At 48.2% G+C, this 6,644-nt stretch overlaps 1 pseudogene; it reads left to right on the top strand.

The window, feature by feature from the left end:
* Positions 1–2,658: 2,658 nt before the first annotated feature.
* LOC148802569 (cytochrome P450 89A9 pseudogene) lies at positions 2,659–5,818 on the top strand (annotated as a pseudogene).
* Positions 5,819–6,644: the final 826 nt, after the last annotated feature.

The raw sequence follows: 6,644 nt of genomic DNA, 5'->3' as shown, positions 1-6,644 counted from the left end.
GACAGCTCGGGTGCAAACCCTACGGTGTCTAATTTACCTCGGCATACAACAACATAAGGTTAATCCCACCTGGGGTCAGGCTCATTAGCTCGACGCTAAGGGATAAGCAACACTTAAGCAAGTGAGTAGCCCGTGCGCAGACAGGTCGGGTATATACCCTACAATGTCTGCCCACCTCGGCGTACAACGGTACGAGGTTATTCCTACTTGGAGTCAATCTCATCGGCTTGGGCGAAACCTATACTTAGGAACAAGTTCACTCCTATTTGGTTTAGTTCCCCAGCTCGGGAGTAATCCACACTTAGAAAAAATTTACACACAAAGATTGCAAAACACTTATATTTCATTGATGTAGAACTTCAAGTACAAAAAAAAATTTACTGTAACTGAGCTCGAAGGCCCGGGATGTACATTATATGTAAGGGTGTCCAAGAAAAGAGGCACGACTAAACATCCGATCTGCTAGAATCCCCTCCAGCAGGTAGGTCGGTTTCCATGTGGTCCTCCTACACATCCTCTCAGCCTGCCTCCCTTGATGGCCTCGCCTCAAGAATTTCACCGTCACTCTCCCCTTCGGAGGAGTCGGGTTCCTCGTCAGCCTCCTTTGCCATCTCAGGAGTGATGGACGACATGAAAATAGATCCGAAGTCGAGCTCGGGAAACTTTCATCGCATCAGCCACTTGCAAAGCTTGAAGCCTGACCGGTATGAGTTAGATCCATACTCGACCTGGAGTTCGTGAAACTCCGGGGACTCCTTGAACTCCTTGATGGCGCGATCTCTCTCTTGAACCCGCACCTCCTGGATGGCGGTGTCAAAGATCTCGGTGCGTTCCTTAATCATAGCCTCGAGGTTCTCGTTCTCTCGTAGGAAAGCCTCCTTCTCCCCTTTGAGTTCCTTCTTCTCCTCCGTCAGTACGAGGATAAGCTCCTCATGGCTTCGAGCTCCCTTCTTGGCTCGATGAACCTCAACTTGAGCTAAATCCAACTCGCGGTAAAGTTTCCGAGCGTTTTCTTTGGTCTCACGGGCTCGCTTCAATTTGATCTCGGACTGGTAGACAAGTGAATGAATAGCGGAGTTCACCTGGCAAACAGAAAACAGACGTAAGCACAATTAACAAAAGAATAAGGAAGTAAACAAAGGGGCAGGTTACTCACCGCCATACGGTAACTAGCTGCTCTTCCTCTGAGCTGACTCGTTGGCATGTCAACCCACTCTATGACCTCCGCAGGAAACACGACATCCTTGCTCTTGAGAAGCCTGAGTTGCAGAGTCATTATGCTCTCCTTCGGGGGCTGAGGCTCGAGCATTGATGTACCCACGGGCTCGTGAGGTGGGGCCCCCTCATCCTGGTCCTTGTCCAGGTCAACAACTGGAGGCTGGGGGAAAACCTCCTCCTCTGGGAGCTCGGCCGAGATTAGCTCTACCACAGCGACCTCGGGTTGGACAGGAACCGAAGGACCGACTCCTCCTGACGGGACCTCTTCGAGGCCTTCCTCTTCTTTCCCTTCTGAACGCTTTGTAGAAGATTGGCTGCCTCAACACCCATCATAGCTTCTACAAAAAAAAAAGAAAAAAGTTAGTCACGAACTGAAGTAAGTGCAAAAATAAAAAAGGAAAAGCGATACGTGCGTCGAGGTGGAGGCCTACTAGGAGGACTCAGCCCAACTCGTACAAGCTTTTTCTCAGCCAAGAAATCTTTCATTTCAAGGCTGAGGTCCCTCCAAGAATTAACGACTGCCCTAGTCTTAGCATCTAACCTCACTCCAGGGTCCTTAATGGCCACTCACCAGTGAGTCGGGAATGGCCATCCCTCAGGGTTCCGAACAAAGAAGTACCTTCTCTTCCAGGCCGGTACTTTGTTTGGGTTACCGAACAGAACTTTGAACCCAGGGCGAGGGGAAATGTAATAACTCTACAGGGTGTCCCCACGCAGGCAAGAAGAGTTCTTCTTGATGGAGCAGATCGAACTAAAGATGTCTAGGGTAAGAGGTCAGTTATACTCATGGAACAGTGAAATCGTGCCAACAATGGTTCGGATGGAGTTCGGGTGTAACTGGTCAATTGTAATGTCGAAGAACTTAATGATTTCTCTAACAAAATGGTGGAGCGGGAAGTGTAACCCAGCTACAAGTTGTGCCTCAAAAACCGTGAGCTTGTGGTGACCGTGAACCCAAGGGTATTGACCCAAAGGAATACTAAAGGTAAGGGTGTCGGGAAGACGGTAACGGGCTACCAAGGACAGCAATTTGTCTGAGGTCATCGTGGAAGGGCCGAAGTCATCCAGATCTCGACCTGGAGAAGAAGATGGGATCCCCTCTCTAGAGGTCGGTCGTTCTTCCTGAGGTTCAAGTTCCTCAAGCCGAGATAGCCCGACATCAGGTAAAGGTGTTTCCCCTAAGAGGTGTAAAAAGGAGCTCTCTAGCGAAGAGCTGACCTCACCAGCGGGAGCCGAGGACCGCACCTTGGCACCCTCAGGCTCACTAGAATCACTAAGTAACCTATATATGCTAGCACTAGACATACTGGATAGGAAAAGGAAAGGGGAACAACTAATGAAAGAAGACGAACTCACCTAAAGGACGACAATGACCTCAGACACAAAAGGAAGAGTGGCGAGCTGAAAGACTCCGATGCGATCTCAGGAGAGCTCAATTACATGATTTATGGTGAAGGTAATGGGCTCTACGGCCCCCTATTTATAGTCCACCGCATTTGGCAATCAATGACTGAGACTTGTACGATCCAACGGCTCCCATGAAAATTGGTTGCACGCTACTCGAGGATGAAATCTGTTGAGCGTGCTCTTTGGCATCCGCGGAAGCTATAAATAGTGTGACATCTGTGCGCGCCTGAGACGTGACCTGGGTCATTTCTTGGTTGAGCCAGACGATTGAACAGGCCCAACCAATGGTTTTCCCTCCAAATTGACTAAACGTCGCGCCAAATCCACCTGGACTCTTCACGAACTCCCCGCATCAGGTAGGACCCTTGGCACGAGGAGTGGGGCAATTGATGAAGAGTGATTTGGCACGACCTGACAAGAAGGGGACGCGTAGGCACGATCTGATCGAAAGATGACAACTCAGCCAGGCAAGCCTAGTTCGCAACATTTGGATTTCGGGTATTCAGCCACCTCGGCCCAAAACCCACCTCGATGTAGAGGCACCTCAACTCGCAGTCCAATTCGGGACTAAAGAATCAAAGTTCCAGCTCAGAGCTAATGAGCCAAAATGATACATAACCGACTCCAAAGGCTTCCCCAACAAATCCCGAATCTCTCAAGATCACGATGACCCAACAGATCCCGAATTCCCGAGATCACGATGAGAACTTGTCCCAGCTCCGCTTGAATCAGAGGTAAACGATAAACCTTATGAGCCCATTACTCTCCTTCTGAAACGGAACAAACCTTATCTCCACAACTCGGAGATCCCAGAGCTCTTTCGTAAGGCCCACGACTACTCCAGTATATAGACATGAAACCTCAAGGCAAAGGTACGCGTGATTACTCTATTGACTAGCACTCAAGCTTTCAAGCATTCAACTCGCATTCATAGCATAGGTACTAACTTAAGCATCGGAGTGACCTCGCCGGGTTAGCTACCCCAGGTTCTCTGAGCCACTATTTTGCAGATTGATCCAGCTCGCTGCCCAATTAGAGTTCAAATTGCCCTCCAGCTAGGTGTAGCCAGATCGCGCACTATCAGGTGTCAACTTCCCCAGTCTTAGTCTAATCCTCGCCTCTCTCTGCATTGCAGAAGCTCCCACCAGGTCCCTTTATTGTGCCCATCATAGGCAACTTCTTATGGATTGCTAAATCCTTATAGGAGATTGAAATCATTCTTCGCAATCTACACACCAAGTATGGCTCCATCGTCAAGCATCAAATTGGCTCTCGCCCAGCCATCTTCATTGCAACCATGAGCTCGCGCAGGAGGCTCTCATCCACTATGGCGCCACCTTCACTGATCGTCCTCGACCTCTCGCACCCAATCGTGTAATTTCCAACAACCAACACAACATCAGTTATACTGCCTACAACCCACTTTGGCATCTCTTCTGATGGAATCTCACCCATGAGATCCCCCACCCTTCACGAATCAAGTCCTAGGCAATGCTCGCATCTGGGTTTTGCCCAAGACATGAGAGGGAGAGGCGTGGCATGGTCCTCGGTCCTTGAAGGGGGGCTGTGGTGGCCCGATCTTTCGCCTTCGTCCCAAGGGCTTTCTCGTTGGCGGAGGTGTCCTTGGTCTCGGAGGTGACCACAAGACTGTGTTGATTTGTCCCCTCGTCGGTTAAGGGGTCGGGAGGTCCTTGGCAGCTGACTAGCACGTCGACTACTATTGAACTTTGCGGGGTCAGCCCTGTTGGATCTGACTGGGCCAATAGCTAATGGGTCTAGAGACACTCGTCCGCCATGGTGCCCCAGGGCTTCCAGCGGGGCGACCACCCTAAGGGCAGCCTTCTATTGGGCGCCCCACATCATCTAGACTCTGTGCGAGGTTGTTGAGCTAGTCAAGGACCACTTGGAATTGGTCCATCGTGACCAAGTTATGAGCATTCTTGGTGTTTCTTTCCATCTTGGTTGAAGCTTAGGAGTTACTTTTTTAAGACAAGTTTTAGAGTATAAGTTCAGTTGAGGGAAGTTTTAGTGAAATTCCCACAGACGGTGCCAATTGTTGCTGCCTAGGATGAGCCGAGGGCAACAAGGTAAATCCACTTCTGAGCCGAGGGTTGATTGATGAGTCCGAGGTCCGCTGTGGCCGAGGGCTGGTAGACTCGTGAAGAGAGAGAGGAGACATTAGCGGCCTTGAGTGCTAACCCGTGATGGGGACTCCGATGGTCAAGTTAGTAAGGGTATGAAGAGAAGTGGATGAGGCCTAAGGTTGGGATGCTCAGACGAAATCACAAGGGAGGCGAGGAAGTTCTTAGGAATAAGGAGTCTAGATCTTTACTTTGAGGGGGTCACCCCCTTTTTATGCTTGAGACCGCCTAGAGGTAAGTGGATGCGGATGGCCAGGATGTTATTAGGCCTTGAGGGCACAGCCATCTGAGGTTGCTGTGTGCAGTCGCGCTATTGGCCCTGCGTCGCACGCCAACCTCTTCTCTCATTGGATCCGCACTATGTGCCGCCTTTCGCCATGCGCGTGTGTGCCATTGGCCTGAGCTATAAGCGCCTACATCACTAACCAACAACCTCAGAGAACAAACTAATTTGGGACAACCCATTCATGTCATGTATCAGTTACAATATGCATGTTTTGCTTGTTGGTGCTCATGTTCTTTGGAGAAAAGCTTGATGAGAAGATTATCAAAGACGTCGAATCCGTTCAAAGGAAGATGAATACTAGTTTTGGTCGATTTAGTGTACTGGCTTACATGCCAAGATTGGGAAAGATTATATTCAGAAAGAAGTGGAACAAGCTCTATTAGCTAAGGCACAATCAGGAAAGCGTTCTTATTCCTCTAATAAGAGCCTGACAAGAGCAAGAGAAGAAATTATAGAACAACGAAGGGAAAATGGATGAGACCATTGTCTGCTATGTCGATACATTGCTCAGCCTTCAAATCCCAGATGGAGGAAGGAAGCTGATGGAGGACGAGATAGTGAGCTTGTGCTCGGAATTTCTAACCATCGGCATAGATACATCATTCACCACATTGCAGTGGGTCATGGCAAACTTGGAGAAGTATCCACATATCCAAGCAAAGTAAAGTAGTTCTTAGAGATCGAAGGAGTGGTAAACTCCGACGGAGTGATCAAAGAGGAAGACCTGTAGAAGATGTCATACCTGAAGGGGGAGTGGATTAGCTAGAGACAAAAACATGCACACCCAGCTGAATTACCTATCATGATTGAACATGCCAGTGTTCAGAACATCTAGGTCCCACATGGGGCCCATACTAAGCACCGGTATGTTCAATTGTGATTGGTAGTTCAGCTGGGTGAGTATGATTTTGTCTCCAGCTCATCCGAGTTCATATGAAGGCACCCACCTGCACACATGACAATTTTTTATTTGTTTTTATAGTTAGAATTTGGAAATAGTGAGGTGGGAGAATCTAACACACTAAAGGGGGTAAAACTGTATTGTATGTAGGATTTTGAATGTTAAACAGTGTATGCCCTTAGCTCCAATCAGATTAATGTACATTATGTCATTTATTGTAAATGAATAAAGTGCATAATTGATTTGTGTTATATTGGTGTGTTTCTGTGATATACCCTTAAACTGAACACTTATGAGATTCGTATTAATTTAGAATCTTCACAACCATTGGATAGATCTGGGGAGATTTATCCCGCCAAGGCTAACATTGATGTGCCGCCAAGTTGGTTGGGGTGGCTTGTCTTAGCTACCAGGGTGAGACCTGAGGTACATGTAGTGTGGGTTTTCTTGAAACCCTGAACTAGACCAAATTCCAGTATTGCCCTGGACCTTGGAAATAGATGGGCAAAACTGAAATGTTACACCTAACCCTTAGACTCGATTATGGTACTGCACTAGGTGTCAGATTGGGCTATTTTTGATATACCAATTTGTGAGATCCTTAGAGGGGGTCAAAACCTAGCTATGTTGGGGCAATTCGAGAATTCACTTGAGTGGGTGATCATAGTGAAAGGATCAACCACTTTGTTGG

The sequence above is a fragment of the Nelumbo nucifera genome, chromosome 2, assembly GCF_055504915.1.
Source record: "Nelumbo nucifera cultivar China Antique chromosome 2, China Antique-T2T, whole genome shotgun sequence".
NCBI lineage: Eukaryota > Viridiplantae > Streptophyta > Magnoliopsida > Proteales > Nelumbonaceae > Nelumbo > Nelumbo nucifera.
Note: the sequence above shows the minus strand (reverse complement) of the source record. Positions and strands in the feature narration are given on the sequence as shown.